The sequence below is a fragment of the Rhodamnia argentea genome, chromosome 2, assembly GCF_020921035.1.
Source record: "Rhodamnia argentea isolate NSW1041297 chromosome 2, ASM2092103v1, whole genome shotgun sequence".
Lineage (NCBI taxonomy): Eukaryota > Viridiplantae > Streptophyta > Magnoliopsida > Myrtales > Myrtaceae > Rhodamnia > Rhodamnia argentea.
In genome coordinates, this window is record NC_063151.1 from 14,717,648 (window position 1) to 14,735,975 (window position 18,328).

The window sequence follows — 18,328 nt, forward strand, 5'->3', positions numbered from 1 at the left end:
GTTACATTTTAAAGATTTGACTAACTTGGATTTTCTGCGGGTCTTCCGGCATCCCTAGGTCCTCAGATCCTCTTTTAGAAAATTTGAAATAGGGTTTGAGCTTCTGTAGGTACACTAGTCAACCTAGGTCCTTAGATGGCACCCTCCCGGACGGTGAGTAGCTTCCTAGATGAAAGCCGATCTGCTTTTTTAGAAAATTTGAAATAGGGTTTGAGCTTCCGTAGGTACACTAGTCAACCTAGGTCCTCAGATGGCACCCTCTCGGACGGTGAGTAGCTGCATAGACGAAAGCCGATCTGCTTTTTAGAAAATTTGAAATAGGGTTTGAGCTTCTGTAGGTACACTAGTCAACCTAGGTCCTCGGATGGCACCCTCTCGGACGGTGAGTAGCTGCATAGATGAAAGCCGATCTGCTTTTTAGAAAATTTGAAATAGGGTTTGAGCTTCTGTAGGTACACTAGTCAACCTAGGTCCTCAGATGGCACCCTCTCGGACGGTGAGTAGCTGCATAGACGAAAGCCGATCTGCTTTTTAGAAAATTTGAAATAGGGTTTGAGCTTCTGTAGGTGCACTAGTCAACCTAGGTCCTCGGATGGCACCCTCTCCGGACGGTGAGTAGCTTCCTAGATGAAAGCCGATCTGCGTTTTAGAAATGTAGTCCCGACATAGAGGTTTGAGCCAATCTCTTTTAAATAGGTCAAACCCCTTGGTTACAAGGGTGAACCTCCCCTTCAGACGGTGAGTAGCTTCCTAGATGAAAGCCGATCTGCGTTTTAGATGGTGAGTCCCCGCATGGAGGATAGCCAATCTCTTTTAAATAGGTGAAACCCCTTTGTTACAAGGGTGAACCTCCCCTTTAGACGGTGAGTAGCTTCCTAGATGAAAGCCGATCTGCGTTTTAGATGGTGAGTCCCCGCATGGAGGATAGCCAATCTCTTTTAAATAGGTGAAACCCCTTTGTTACAAGGGTGAACCTCCCCTTCCAGACGGTGAGTAGCTTCCTAGATGAAAGCCGATCTGCGTTTTAGATGGTGAGTCCCCGCATGGAGGATAACCAATCTCTTTTAAATAGTTGAAACCCCTTTGTTACAAGGGTGAACCTCCCCTTCCGGACGGTGAGTAGCTTCCTAGATGAAAGCCGATCTGCCCCTTTTAAATGATGAGTCCCCAGTGGATAGTCAAACCCATTTTTTAAATAGGTGAAACCCCTTTGTTACAAGGGTGAACCTCCCTTCTAAATCTTCAAACCACCGCTCGACACCGGACGGACGCCGACTATTGCAAAATCGCGCCAAGCCATCCACAGGTAATTCCGTACATTCAATTTTTCAACCTCGGATCAACAAATCTCAAACCATAGACAGGTGAGCTACGAGGTAAGTCTCTCTCTTCTTATCTCTCTTTCATATAAATGAGCATGAATCGAAACAATTCCCCACGGAGTTAGAACTTTAATGGCAGAAAGGTAAAGCAATTGAATGTCAAGACTTATTTTCTTTAAATTTTTCCCCAGCAGAGTCGATTAAAGATCCAGGTGTCACCTTGTCTTTGAAAGCAACCTCTAACCGAGATTACTTTCAAAGAGGGGCGGTGTTGACACTCGATTTTTAATCAATTTTCCTTTAGTTTTATTTTCCAAAATTCACTAAAAATTCACAAAAAAAAAATTAAAAAATTAAAAAAATCAACATTGGAAGCCTTGGCCAAGCCTAAGGAACCAATTTGGAACAAAAAAATAAATTTTCATATTTTTCGCATTTTTAATATTTTTGAAAAATAAGAAAAATCTTTGAAAAATCATAAAAAATACTTTTTGAGGTCACAAAAATACACAAAAATATTCAATATTTTTATTTTAATTCCCTTTTAATATTGACCTCAAGAAAAATTGAAAATTGAGTTCAATTTTGGGTGTTCCTTCATAACGCCTAAGGTTGAATTTTCATAAAAAAATACCAATTGAGTCTTTTTATTTGCAATTTTTGCACATTTTAGGTCTAGACATTCAATTGCAGTCCCTTTGAACTTCAATTTGATCAATTGCACCCTCAATTGCGCGAATTGCACGGAATTGCATAGCAAAATCTCAAAATTTTTGCAATTTAGTCCCTCAATTTTGCAATTTTTGAAAATACTTTCAATTGAGGGACTTTCTATAGCAAAATTGGACTATCCCCTAGGGTTTTCATGCATTCTAAATCGATTGGGATGGGTCTCATGGTCCAATTTTATCAAATTGACGTCTTCAATTGAACTTTTCCCCATTTTGGGCAATTTAGAAAAATTTGGGGTTTTTGTTGAAATTGGTATGAACTTTTGGGCAAAAACACATTTTTAGATAATATCCATGCCCCTAAGTCCAATTTTGAGGTTTAATTGCAAAATTATCCTTACTCAATTTTGACTAATTTTAAAAATTTTGCAAAGTGTATCGTCTCGAACCGGTTCGGACCGATCGATCACCCGGTCGGACCGGTCGGACCGGTCCAAATAGTGTCATCTTCACCCTCGAACACGCGGCCATTTGCAGGTTTGAACAACGAGTTTCAATGGTCAAATTGAAGACCAATTCATGAACCTAATTGAACTAATTGGTATGGGGGTTTTGTTTTGTAGGTTGAGGAGCGTCATTCCTGACTCGCGGCGAGGCCAATGCTCGCCGAAGACGGCCGGAATCGATGGTCAAAGCCCCACCGTCCGAAAAGTCAACATTCTCAAAATGGTGACAAATTCATGTTTGTTTGAGCTCGATTAAGGGTCTAACGGACGTTGACGGAATCCTAACGATTCCGTCACCATCCGGCGACCTAAAACGCGTGAGATTAGCACGTGCAAAGCATCACCGACTCAAGCTCCAATGCGCGCGCATTTTCAAAAATTGGGTATAAAAGAGGCGAAGAGGATTCTAGAATAAAGAGGAGGGCTCATTCGTGCTCGCCAAGACACTCGGAATAGAGAGAGAAAGAGAGAGAATAGAGAGAGAGGCTCCTGGTGATCGCCATTGTTGCTCGTTGAAGTTCGATCCGTGGATCGCTCGACCGGCCAATTCAAGGCAAATCGAGCTCGTATATCACATCCGAAGCTTCATCGTCATCTCGGAAGCGATCGGCCACACTCCAATCGGCCTCGCAACGTCCAAAATAGGTGAGTCCACTTCTTAATTATCTCCTCTGCGCATCCATGGCACCTCACATGTGCGAACTTGATTTTTGAAATTAAAGTGTGCCTTTCCATCCTCGAACTTCACCGACCACGATCGCATCTTGTTTGTGCATTGATTTTGCGTGAAAACCCCGAGTCGAACCTCCATTGTAGCTCGGTCCGGCCGAACCTTGGTCGGACCTTTCTAGCCATCGCGGAGTCCAATCGGGACTCGAGGTAAGTGTCTTGAACTCATCTTGAGTGTGCCTGAAGCTTTGATTCGATAGTTATGATCGATGTTACTCGATTGAAGTTCTGAGATGCCGCGATCGTGATATATGCTTTGATTCTCGTGATTTGCTCGATGGAAATGCTTTGATTCTTTGAGTATGTTAATCTAGAAGTAATTTTGAGTCGATCGGCGTTGGTTTGAGGTTATTCCGGCGAGATCTCACCGTTGGATCTCGCCAGGAGGACTCTCGGCCGTTCATCTTGTCATAGTCGTCGAAAGGAAGGAGATGAAGTTGACGTGGCACGGTCAACAAGTCAAGCGAGCTGATGTGGCGTCATTTCATAGGTCCAGTTCATGCCGAGGTCGGCTTGGTCGTTGGCGCGAATGGTCCAGCTCGGATTTGATCCAACGGTGGGGATAAATTCGATAGGATTTAATTCTCAGGCCGTCGGATCTATATTTTTGTATTTTTTAGATATTCGTTTATTAGATAGAAATTAAAAAATATAAAAACGGTGTCGTTTAGTTATTAGGTGGTGCGGCGTCGTTTAGGAGTGTTCGAGGAATGAACGGCTCGAGATCGACTTGAAGATAGATCGTGGCCGTCCATGTATTTAATTGATCCGGTGTCGTTTTAATAGAGATGGAACGGACGGTTTAGATTAGATCTAGGTTAGATCTTGATCGTCCGTTTGGTTAAGTGGTGTGACGTCGTTTTGTATCCAAGTCCAAATGAGTCGTCGTTAGCTTAGTATCGAGCCTCGGCTCTTAGATCTTAGTCAATAGTTTTGACAACCGGGATGCGGCGTCGTTTGTAGATATATCCGAGCGTCGTCGTTTCGTTTAGTGCATCGACCGACGGCTGAGATTAATTCCTAGGATTGATCTTGGCCGTCCATTTCATTTTTGTATATATTCGGATATTAGAAAATAATATTAGAAAATCAAAAAAAAATTTAGATAAATACGAATACGGTGTCGTTTTGGAGGTTGAGCGGGTTTGTGGGCGGTCGTCGGACCGGGTTGACCGGTCATTGACCGGTTTGACCCGATCCGGTTTATTAATAAAAAATAATAAAAAATAAAAAAGAAATTTCCAAAAATCCAAAAAAATTGCAAAAATACTTAGAAAATTCATAAAAATTCCCGGATTTTTACAAAAAATTTCTAAAAATTTGTAGATCGATTCGGGACTCATAAAGTCTGGATCGAAAATTTTCGAGGCTTCGAGGGTCGATCTATGTTGATCCGGAAAATTTCCAATATTTTTGAAAAATAAATAAAAATTCCAAAAAAAATAGAAAAATTAAAAAAATTCAAGAAAATCACAAAAAATGGGAAATGGCCACATTCAACTGGCCAAATTGAAATTTTGTGATTTTCGGGTCCCGAACCCCAAAAATGACCATTCTACCCTTCCGGGCCTTCCGCCCCAAATTTTCACCAAATCACCCCGAAACCCAAATTTGATTTTTGTGTGGGCCGATAGGGCCATTTTAGACATGTCAAACCTTGATTGATGGATTTGATTGCTTGAAATGATTTTGATTGCACATTAAATTCTTTGATTGTGATTGATTAGGATAGAAAATTCCCATATGCATGAAAATTTAAAACTATTAGAGCCTACCTCACCCGATATCGCATCTGCATGAATTCCTAGGTTAGAAAAACATTCGACATCGGTAACCGAAAGGGCGTCGATATAAAATTTGGCGTAACCAAGTCCCCGGACCCAAAAATCTCTGGTTTTCGCGGGACCGAACGGTTTCTCCCGACCGCTCGGTAAGGTTTTCCGATCGTACCTTCCAATAAATCGATCGGTGGCGACTCCAAATTGCATGTACACCTCGCACATGCCGCCCGACCACACAAGGTCAATTTCGATATTCGATAAATTCTACCCGACATCGCGATTCAAGTAATGGGTCTTGGGAGAGACCCGCGATCTTATATATATACAAAGGGATCGGCTCGTTAACCCTCGCCCCGCCGGGAAGGAAACGACCGACGGAGGGTCGCGACATCGAGGTATTCTCTAAAGGAGGCAAATGGCTGGAAGATGAGGACATCTCCGAGGATGCAGGGGCGGACTTATTCAACCCGTTCCTGGATAATCGGGTGAACATGATAATTGAGTGGTCGGACGATGATTTCCCCACCCCCGAGTAAAAGGCTCTTTCTGAACTTTACCTTTTAATGCATTTTGATTACTGCATTTGTTTTTGCAGCTTTTTTGGCACCCTTTGGATCACACGTTGTGATCCAAGAAGTGCAGTCTTGTATTGCTCTTAGTTGCATTCATTAATGAAAATCATCTCAAATTTGATTACAAACATATGGAGCAACGGATTGGTCCGATGATGACAATTGATTCTACCATGAAACTTGAGGCCTGATCCGCCATATGATCTTGGGTTTTAAATAACTTTTGAGAACCAGGATGTCCGGAAGATCGTGGACTAGTTCTCCTTTCTTTGTTTAAAAATTGGAATTCGAAAAATGTTTTCATGATAAAAAATGTGTTTTCATGATAAAAACATGCATTCTTCGATTTGATCATCTTTGAATACTGACCTTTCATGGTGCATTTCAGGCATGTCATCCCACTCATACATAACAGGTTAATATGTGACTCGGATCAGCTCCATGACTATGCATGCGAGGTTGACATAGACGAGGTTGATGTGAGCGATATCAAGAAAGAATGGGATTGTTTTGAAGAATCTGAACCCCCTATCTCTAAAGAACCCATCACTATTAATTTGGGAGATTCTGATTGCGTCAAGGAGGTGAAAATAGGAGGACACCCGTCCGCAGCAGATGTTTTAAGAATGACGGCATTGCTCAAGGAATATCAAGATATTTTCGCCTGGTCATATGCTGTCATGCCGGGTTTAGATCGTGAAATTGTGGAGCATGCTCTGCCCACCAATCCTTCTTGCACACCAGTAAATCAATCACCCGGAAGAATGAATCCTGAACTGTCGGATAAGATCAAGGAAGAGGTGATGAAGCTCCTTAAAGTTGGATTTATCGAGGCTGTCCCATATGCTGATTGGGTCGCCAACATCGTACCAGTTAAGAAGAAGGATGGAAGAATTAGAATATGCGTGGATTATCGGGACTTGAACAAAGCCAGTCCGAAAGACGATTTTCCTCTACCGCACATTGATGTACTTGTCGATAGTACCGCGGGCTTTGAATTATTTTCCTTTATGGATGGATTCTCGGGATATAATCAGATCATGTTGAAGGAGGAAGATAAAATCAAGACCTCATTCACTATACAATGGGGAACCTTCATTTATAAGGTCATGCCCTTCGGATTGAAAAATGCGGGGGCAACGTATCGGAGGGCTATGGTGACCCTTTTTCATGACATGATACATAAGGAAATCGAGGTTTATGTGGACGACATGATTGCCAAGTCCAAGCCTGGAGAAGACCATGTTAAAGTGCTAAAGAAGTTATTTGATCGATTGAGAAAGTACAAGCTCAAGCTGAATCCTGCGAAATGCGTATTTGGCGCAAGATCCGGAAAGTTGCTAGGGTTTGTGGTGAGCAGTCGTGGTATTGAAATTGATCCCTCCAAGATCAAAGCTATATGGGAAATAGGGACTCCTTCTACTGTTAAGGAAGTAAGGGGCCTACTTGGAAGATTGAATTATATATTCAGATTCATATCCCAACTATCAGAAACGGCAAAACCCTTTTTCAAGCTCCCGAAGAAAGGCGCAAAGGTCAAATGGGATGCGGAATGTCAACAAGCATTTGAGAAGATCAATGAATATTTGGTACAACCTCCAGTGTTGGTACCTCCTACCCCTAACGTTCCTTTAACTCTATATCCGACAGTTAATGATGAATCCTTGGGAGCTTTATTAGCTCGGACCAACCCCAAAGATCGAAAGGAACGGGCCATATATTATTTGAGCAAAAAGTTCACAACATCTGAAGCCAAATACCCAGCAGTTAAAAGGACTTGCGTAGCATTGGTCCGGGTCCTCCACAGATTGAGGCAATATACATTGCATTATCATATAGAACCGGTCACTGAAAATGACCCTATCAAATACCTTTTGGAGAAGCCAAGATTGCTAGGAAAGATGGCTAAATGGCAAATACTACTTTCGGAGTTCGATATCAAAACCTCTCCCCAAAAGTCTGTCAAGGGAAGAGCAATTGCTGATATGCTAGCCGAGAACCCTCCTAAGGACATTTCAGAGCAAAACAAGGGAGGTCAAATTCTGAACATATCCGAAGACAAGTGGACAATGTACTTTGACGGTGATGAACCTCATCGGATCGAATCATTGGGGCGTTTTGATATCCCCCGAAGATCAATATTATCCGGTTTCAGCTAAGTTGGTGTTTCCATACACCAACAACATTTCTGAATATGAAGCCTGCATACTAGGATTACAATTGGCCATCTCATTAAAGGTGAAGAAGCTGTTGGTATATGGAGATTCCATAGCGATCATTTTACAAACTCAAGGAGAGTGGAAGACGAAGGATCCCAAGCTTATTCCTTATCATAAGTACCTCGAAAAGCTGATCCAACATTTTGAGGAGATCACCTTCGAGTATCTACCAAGAACTCAAAATCATTTTGCTGATGCTCTGGCAACATTATCAGCCATGTTACAAGTGCAAGATGGCCTCGAGATAGAGCCATTAAGGATTGACATCCTGGAGCAACCTGCGTATTGCATGGTCATTGAAGAAGAACCTGATGAAGAACCGTGGTATCATGACATCAAGAATTACCTACTGAAGGGTGAATTCCCTTGGGACGATCCAACCAGAAGATAAAAAGTTTATCAGCAAGATGGCATCTAAATTCTTCCTCGACGGACAGATTTTATACAAGAGGTCTTTTGACTCAGTCCTATTGAGGTGCGTGAATTCGAAAGAAGCAAATCTCATTATGAAAGAGATTCATGAAGGGGAATGCGGACCGCATATGAATGGCCACCTCCTCGCTAAGAAGATCATGAGACTCGGGTATTCTTGGATGACTATCGAGTCGGATTGCAACCAGCATGTTAGATCCCGTCATCAATGCCAAGTGTACGGCGACAAGATAAATGCGCCGCCAACCGAGCTACATCAAATGTCAGAACCATGGCCATTCTGCATGTGGGGAATTGATATGATTGGCCCTATCAACCCGAAGGCCTCCAACGGACATCGTTTTATTCTAGTGGCTATTGACTACTTTACTAAGTGGATTGAAGCCAGCTCATATGCTAATGTCACTGCAAACAGCGTGGCTAAATTCATCAAGAGGGATATCATCTCAAGATATGGAGTGCCAAGAGCCATCATTACAGACAATGGCTCCAATCTAAACAACAAGGTAGTCAATCACCTATTGGAACAATTTAAGGTACGACACCTTAATTCTTCACCTTACCGCCCACAAATGAATGGAGGCGTGGAAGCGGCGAACAAGAACATCAAGAAGATATTGGCTAAGACTGCTGAGAAATATAGAGATTGGCACGAAAGATTGCCATATGCTCTCATGGCCTATCGAACTTCAATTCGTACTTCAACCGGGGCAACTCCCTACTCTTTGGTATACGGTATGGAAGCAGTCCTACCGGTAGAGGTGGAAATCCCCTCTTTAAGGATCCTGTCTCGGGTAGAACTCACAGAAGATGAGTGGAACCGGCCGAGACATGAACAATTAAATTTGATTGATGAAAAACGATTGAAGGCCATCTGCCATGGTCAAAGCTACCGGAAGAAAGTAGCCGGGGCTTTTAACAAGAAGGTCAAGCCTAGAATTTTGAAGCGGGGATGCTAGTTATGAAGAAAATGCTCCCAAATATCTCTGGTTTTTCGCGGAACCGAACGGTTTCTCCCGACCGCTCGGTAAGGTTTTCCGATCGTACCTTCCAATAAATCGATCGGTGGCGACTCCAAATCGCATGTACACCTCGCACATGCCACCCGACCACACAAGGTCAATTTCGATATCTGATAAATTTTACCCGACATCGCGATTCGAGTAATGGGTCTTGGGAGAGACCCGCGATCCCACACATATATATATGTGCATATATATAAAAGGGGATCGGCTCGTTAACCCTCGCCCCGGACGGAAACGACGGAGGGTCGCGACAACTAGAAAGGCACGGCCGGTGTTCGGCCAGACCGAGATATGATGCAAGTTCGACTCGAGGTATTGAAGTGAAATCGATGCAGAAATGAGATACGATCGTGGTTAGTGAAGTTCCGGGAACAAAAGGCACACATCAATTGCGAGAATCAAGTGTGCGAAGGTGAGATGCCATGAATGCACAGTAAGAAAGCTCAAAGCTCGACTTACCGTTTTCGGAGATCTCGGGTTAATTGGCTGGGTGCGATCGCTTCTTGGAAGTGAAGGCGAGCTTCTGGAAGTGGTTACAGGCTCCTGGATTGGCCGGACAAGCAGCTCACGGTTTGAGCTCCGGTGAAGCGGCAATGGTGCTCGCGAGAGCTTCTCTCTCCTCTTTTCTCCCTTTCTCTCTCTATTACATTCTCGCACGATCACAATGAGCCTCTTCCTCGCTCTCGAATCTTCCCAGCCTTTTATACTCATTTTTGAAAATTGGCGCGTCGGGCGAGCCTTCACCGTGCCTCCCCCTCGTGCAATCACGTGCCAATTGGTCACTGGACGGCGACGGAATCGGTTAGGATTCCGTCCATGTCCGTTTGGCCCTCCGTCGATCACAAACGAGCATAGATTCCTCTTGCTTTGAAAATGTTGACTTTTCTATGCGTCGGGGCTTTTAGCGGCCCGTCGGAGCTCCTCCGGTGACCATTGGCTGTGCCGTTGGTCCCAATCAACATGTCTTCACCTGAGGAACAAAAAGCCTATGGTAATTGGTCTAATTAGGTTCGAATTGAACCTCAATTTGGTTGTCAAAGTTCACCATGAAATCTGCAGAATGGCGTTGGCTCGGGGAGGAAGACGACATTGTTTGGATTGGTCCGACCGGTTTGAACCGGTTCAAACGTGTAATTTCTAAAATTAATCAAAATTTACTGGGAATTTTTGCAATTAATCTTGAAAATTGAACTTAGGGGCTTGAATACTATCTAAAAATGTGATTTTCCCCAAAATTTCACATCAATTTCTACAAAAACCCCAAATTTTTCTAAAATTGTAAATTGGGGAAAACTTCAATTGAGTGCCCAATTGATCAAATTGGATCAAACCACCCCTGCCAATTGATTCAGAATATGTGAAACCCTTAGGGGACAGTTCAATTTTGTTGTGCAAGTCCCTAGATTAAAAGTAATTTCAGAAATTGGAAATCCTAGGGACTAAATTGCAAAAATTTTGGGAGTTATTGCCCAATTCATGCAATTCGTGTAATTAGAGGTGCAATTGATCCAATTGAAGCTGCAAAGGACTGAAATTGAATTTCTTGACTTAAGATGTGCAAAAATTGCAAATAAAAAGACCCAAATTGTATTTTTTAAGCAAATTCAATCTTTAGTGTTGTGAAGGAACACCTAAAATTGAATTCAATTTTTATTTTTCTTGAGGTCAATATGAAGAAGAAATTAAAATAAAAATATTGGACATTTTTCTATATTTTTGTGACCTCGGAAAATATTTTTTTATGAATTTTCTTGTATTTTTCTATTTTTCGAAAATATTAAAAAAATGTAAAAAATAAGAAAAACTATTTTTTGTTCAAAAATGGTTCATTATGCTTGGTCAAGGCTACCAAATTTGATCTTTGAATTTTTTTGATTTTTTGGTGAATTTTTGTGAAATAAAACTAAGAAATACTTGACCAAAAATTAGGTGTCAATAGAACCGAACCGATGCGTTATCACGCGGGTCTATGAATTGAATCATGAATATATATGTATTATTTAGCCTAATGCGTGGTTACGCGGGCTTGAGAATTTACTGCTTGAAGTTGATGCCACGTGCGATTGATTAGTGGTAGTGCCTAAGTCTAAAGCTCCATAGTATAGAAGATTCGGCTCTTGAATGAAGAATTTGTGTGGTGCTAGTTTGAAATAATTTTATATTTGATTTGAACTGTCTATGAGTGCTTGGTTTTCTGTCGTAGTTTAATTAGCTCGGAAGTACCATACCCTAGGATAGGCTTAGATCCACCTCATTGGGATTTTATTTCACCCCTCCGCGGGACCCACTTTTTAGACTACCGACCCTGAAGATGACACCGCCACTTTTTGGGATACCGAGGCATATCGACCGAACGGTGACGAAGTATGTGATAGGTGACGGTAGGGTGTATTATAGACACTATACCACCGTTTGGATAGACGTAAGAGGAGCTTGGGAGGAGCATACCTTTTTGGCCTGGACTAAACGAGTTGAAGAAGGAAGGGGAGAACCTCTCCAGATTTGTGGTGTGCCGTATGACGAAGATGAACAAGGAGACCCCATGGAGTTGGATCCTATCGAGTGTCCGCCATGGAACGGAGAAGTCGTGCACCCGGACATCGAGCCGATGGAGGTGAAGAGCGCGAAGGAATCTATGGAGTCCGATCCGGAAGACATGCCACCGGGAGATGTCACGGATTGAAGATTAGAGTAAAATCTCCCGTCCCTTTTTTTTTGTACATCCTGACGATGGATATGGACTAGTAGAACACCTACCCCTTCGGTGTAGTAGTTTCATGGAAGCTCCTCATGTATTTTGTTTTTATGCATTGTAAGGATGATAGTATTTCTATGTGATGACATCCCTTCGTCTTCTAAAGTCATTATGTTTAATTTTATTGTTGGGTGTCATATCGCTTATGCTTGTGCATATTGCATTACGTTGAAATTTATCGTCGCGTCGATCCCGGGAGAAGTCAAGTAACGGCAATTAAGGGATGTTGACGTGCTCGTAAGGACACGGGGTGTGACACGATCCCACCATTGAGAGAGCTCTTTGCGAGGCACCGGGATGATCTTGATATTTTCATTCCCCATGATCTAGAATATGCAAAATGATGATTCTAAAGTCAATTACCACGGATTATGATGGATATGCATGAAATGTGATGCAAATGCACTAATCTAATTCCTTGTTATCTTTTAGTAAAATGAGGGTCAACTACTCCCATTTGACTAAAATAAACTAAATGGGGTAGTTATAGACCAAATCCCACCTAAAGATGGCATGTAATTGATTAGGATCGTTTAAGTGTAATCGGGGGAGAAAGTCACCATTACAACTTTGAACTTGACAACCCATGAAATTTATAATCCTAATACAATTAAACTCAAAGATATAAGATATAAAAATATCTAAAGATGTTCAACTAACACATGTCGATGAAAAATACAAAGACAATCCGGAGGAGGTGCAATAAACCTTAAAAATGCCCCAAAGTCCAATTAAACTAACTAGTCGAAGCGACGTCCTCATCCGACGATATCTCTATCAACTCGGGGGGCTCAACATCTTCTTTATCATCGGAGGATGTGACGACGATTTCCCTCTTCTTAATTGGAGAGTGATTCGGGGCCGTCTTAATTGCGCGAAGCCGCCTCATCAATTTTGCGTACAACTCTCGGATCCTTTCTTTTCCCTGTTTGAGCTCCAAATGTCGTGTGCAACTTGTATAGTCATAGTTTTCACCACGGATGTGGTTGCGTCAATTAAGTTCCCTCCCATGGACAAATCCGAAGACTTGGAATGAATCCGGCTCTCGGTCCTTACGTCGAATGCTCCTTCGCTCCCACATGAACACATCGGGGACATGGGTCCCACCTTAGGGTGTCATCTATCCTAAAAAAAATAACCTTCAACCCCAATCACTTAAACAATCTTACAATTTTCGATGATATGTTTGTGAAAATGCATGCTATGCATAATTTAAATTTACAAGTTCAATAGGAAAAAAGCCTTACCAACCAATGTTACTTTTTTTTTTTTTAATTTTAGTTTTAGGTATACCAACCTCCCATTCACACACGCATGAGACAAGTGAGGTTTAACTCTAAAGAAATCAAAAAGGCTCGGGTATGGACCTAAAAAGGCTCCCGCTATACAAATTGATGAGCCGCCCACAAGCGCAATCAAACAACAAGTGGGTAGGATTATCAATCTCGCATAGTGAGCGGGATTAAATATGGTCAACCCTAGTGCAATCAAACACAAGAGCTTTGCATACCAATCCCTATCTAAGGCTACCTAAAAAGGGTGATTCGCGGCTCGGGTTTAGGCGCTTGTGTGTGAAGTGTAGTGATCCTCAAAATATGCAAAGCATGCACAACAGTTTATATCAAACACCGCTTCAATATGTGCATAAGTAAACACTCAAAACCCGAAACACCATATCTGCACAAAATAGGTTAGCATAGATGTCACCCCTTATAACTTCTATCTGGACCTAAAAAGGCTCCCGCTATACGAATTGATGAGCCGCCTACAAGCGCAATCAAACAACAAGTGGGTAGGATCATCAATCTCGCATAGCGAGCGGGATTAAATATGGTCAACCTTAGTGCAATCAAACACAAGAGCTTTGCATACCAATCCCTATCTAAGGCTACCTAAAAAGGGTGATTCGCGGCTCGGGTTTAGGCGCTTGTGTGTACAGTGTCGTGATCCTCAAAATATGCAAAGCATGCACAACGATTTATATCAAACACCGCTTCAATATGTGCATAAGTAAACACTTAAAACCCGAAACACCATATCTGCACAAAATAGGTTATCATAGATGTCACCTCTTATAACTTCCATCTACATGAACATTTAACACTTTTCGTTAGTGAACGTACCTCACCTTCAAGTGCATCTGTAGAGAACTTGGTTATAAAAACACTTAACTTTTTTATTGGCTTAAGTCCTCTTAATGATTTTGCAACCATATTCCCCAGTAGAGTTGCCGGTCTGTCGCGACCCTCTTGTTCGATCGAGGCAAGGTTAACGAGTTGCGCTTCCGACCCAATTGGCGGTGGATCTTGGCGCGCGGGTCCCTCCGGATACCCATTACTCGAATCACGACGGGGAGAAGATTTTTATGAATATCGGGGTCGACCTTAGTATGGTCGGGTGACATGTGTATAGTGTACATGCGTATGGAGTCACCACCGATCAATTTTTGGAGGGTATGATCGGGAACCCTATCGAGCGGTCGGGAGAAACCGTTCGATTCTACGAAAACCGGAGATTTGGGTTCGGGGACTTGGTTAAGTCGAGATTTACACCGATGCCCTTTCGATTACCGAAGTTGAGTGATTTTCTAACCTAAGAATTCATGCAGATGAAATTTAGGACGAGGTAGGCTCTAACGATCTAAGATATCATGTAGACGGGAATTTACTAACCTATCAATCATAATCAAGAATGTAAAGACGCAATCAAAATAATCTCAATCAAGACTATCAATCAATCCATCAAGGCATGGCATTTCTAATATGGCCCTATCGGCCCCGAGAAAAGTCCACTCGAGTTTCGGGATGGTTCGGGAAATTTTTGGGCCCAAGTGCCCGGAAGGGTAAAATGGTCATTTTTTAAAATTCGGGACCCAAAAACCACAAAATAGGGTCGGACCAGTTGAATGTGCCCATTTCCCATTTTTTATGATTTTTTTGAAATTTTTCTAATTTTTTTGGGATTTTTTATTTATTTTCTAAAAATGGGAAATTTTCCGGATCAATGTAAATCGACCCTCGGAACCTCGAAACTTCTCAATCTAAACCTCGGCCAAAACTCGCGAAACCACCTTCGATCGACTCATCTCGGCCTCTAGGTTAACATATCTCAGAATTACACAGTTCTACCAGCTAAATCGCGAGTATCGAACTTCGCACAGTGTCAAGATTGTAGAACTCAATCACATAGTATAGAGCATAATAGATCGATTCAATCACGGGATTCACTCAAACGAAGTTTAGAAACCTTACCTGCAGGTCCGATTGACCTGGTTTGGTCTAGAATCGCCTAGACAGGCTTCGACAGTAGTCGGTAATGGTGGCCGAAGTTCACGGGCTTGATTGGAGGTTTTTATACAAAATCAAAGCAAAACGAAGATGCAGGGATGGTCAGCAATGCTCAAGGATCAAAACGCACACAATAATTGCAAGAATCGTACCGGTGACAGTGTGATGCCATGAACGTGCAGAGCTGAGCTTAAGAGGTTGACTCACCGATTTTGAAGGTCGCGAGTTGATTGAGCTGGTGCGATCGCTTCCCGGAGTTGGTGCGAAGCTTCTAGACTTGATTACTGGCCTCGATTTGCTCTGGATTGATAGAACGAAGTGCTCACGGCTCGAGCTCAAGTTCTCGACCACCCGGGCGGGAGAACGAGCTCTCTCTCGCTTTCTCTCTCTCTCTAGCTCTTTGAGTCTATTGTGAGCATGAATGAACCTCCTCTCTCTTCGCGAATCTTCCCGGCTTTTATATCAAGTTTTCAAAACTTGGCGCGCACGGTGAGCCTCGCCTAGTCCAATCTCGTGCTCTGGCACATGCTATTTGGTCGTCGGACAAGAACGGAATCAATTGAGATTCCGTCCAAGTCTGTTTGGCCCTTTGTCGAACCAAAACGAGCGCGAATTCCACTCGGGTATGAGAATGTTGACTTTCTCCTGCGCCGGGACTTTGATCGCTCCGTCCGCCGTGCTTCGGCGATGATACTAGTCTCAATCGACGAGTATTGACTTGAGGAACAAAACGCCCACATCAATTGATTCAATTAGGACCGATTAGCCTATCGATTTGGTCGTTGAATCTCGACCTTCAAACCCGTAGAATGACGAGTGCTCATGAGGAAGATGACACTTTTCGGGACCGGTTCAGTCGGTCCGACCAATCTAAACCGGTTCGGACATGTAATTTTCAAAATTAATCAAAATCCGTGGGGAATTTTTACAATTAAACCTAAAAATTGAACTTAGGGGCCTAAATATTATTTAGAAATATGATTTTGCCCAAAATTTTTCATCAATTTCTACAAAAACCCCAAATTTTTCTAAAATCCCAAATTGGGGAAAAGTTCAATTGAGTGTCCAATTGATCAAATTGGATCAAATTACCCATGTTAATCGATTCAAAGCATGTGAAAACCTTAGGGAGCAGTCCAATTTTACCACGAAAGTCCCTTGATTAAAAGTAATTTCAAAAATTGGAAATTCTAGGGACTAAATTGCAAAGATTTTGAGGATTTTTACCCAATTCATGCAATTGAGGATGAAATTGATCAAATTGAAGTTGCAGAGGACTAAAGTTGAATGTCTTGACTCAAGATGTGCAAAAATTACAAATAAAAAGACTAAAATTGTATTTTTTAAGCGAATTCAACCCTTGATGTTGTGAAGAAACACCTAAAATTGAGTTCAATTTTTAATTTTTCTTGAGGTCAATATGAAGAGGAAATTAAAAGAAAAATAATGAAATATTTTTCTATATTTTTGTGACCTCGGGAAGTATTTTTTATGAATTTTCTCACATTTTTCTATTTTTCGAAAATATTAAAAAAATGTAAAAAATATGAAAAATTATTTTTTGTTCAAAAATGGTTCTTTATGCTTGGCCAAGGCTACCAAACTTGATTTTTCAATTTTTTGATTTTTTATGAGTTTTTGTGAATTTTTGTGAAATAAAACTAAACTAAAAAATACTTGATCAAAAAATCGGGTGTCAACATAACCCTTGATCTTCCGGACATCTTGGTTCTCAATAGTCATTTTGAAAATCAAGAATCATATGGCTGATCGGGTCTTAAGTTTGATGGTCGGGCAATTGTCATCATCGGACCAATCCATTACTCCATATGTCCTTAATAAAACTGGAGATGATTTTTTATTAATAGATGCAACTAATGGCAATACAATACTACACTTCTTGAATCACGAAACGAGATCCAAGGGTACTTTAAAAGAAGAAACATAAAAAATCTTTAGTTGTAGGAAACAAATGAGTAATAGAAATGCAGTGAAAGATAAAGTTCAAAAAGAGTCTTTTACTTAGGGGTGGGAAAGTCGTCATCGAGCCATTCAATGATCACATTCACCATATTGTCCATGAATGGGTTGAATAAATCCGACTCCGCAGTATCATAAATATCTTCATCCTCAAATCATTTTCCTCCTTTGGAGAATACTTCAGATAAGGGATTTTCAAACATTTTCCCTTTAGCTTTCCAAGCATTGGTGCCAATGAAGCGACTATCTCGGTGTCCACGACGTCTTTGGTCTCCATAACATTTGTTTCGACGTCGGCCTCGACCCGTATCATGTCTTATCATTCCCTTATATCCTAGACTAAACTTGTGATCATTTGAGTTAAGACTCAAGGGATTACAAATTCCTTGGCCATATTTCCTCAATCCAGTGCCGGGAATGAAACCATTTATGAGGAGTACCTTTCCGGCCATAGTTGCAGGCTTTGACAACTCCGAAGTAGCTATCTTTGCATTAGATGGTATATGCATAATGGATATGACATCAAAGGTATGATAACTAAGCTCATAATCTTTTAGGGGATCGATGCAAGGAATCATTCATTTCAAGGAAGCGCGATGTCTCGTTTCTCCATGAATAGTGATCAGACGGCCTTGGACCACAAATTTAACCTTCTGATGTAAAGAAAAAGGTACCGCTCCGGACACATGGATCCATGGTCTTCCCGAAAGCATAGTGAAAGTGCTAGGGATATTTAGTACTTGAAACGGTATGGAGAAAGTTACCGGCCCAATGGAGACATCCAGTTCAATCTTGCTCACCACATTCTTGGAAACTTTGTCGAATGAACGAATAGCCGCCTTGGACGTCTTGATGAAATCTTTATTTATCCCTAAGCTCTTTAGAGTGCTTAGAGGACACAAATTTAAAGCTGATTCATTATCAATTAAAACATGAGGTACCTCTTTTCCATGGCACCTTACGGCGATGTAGAGAGCCTTGTTGTGAATGCGCCCTTCTTTCGGGAAATCTTCATCTAAGAAGGAAATCTGATCCTTCAATAGAATGGC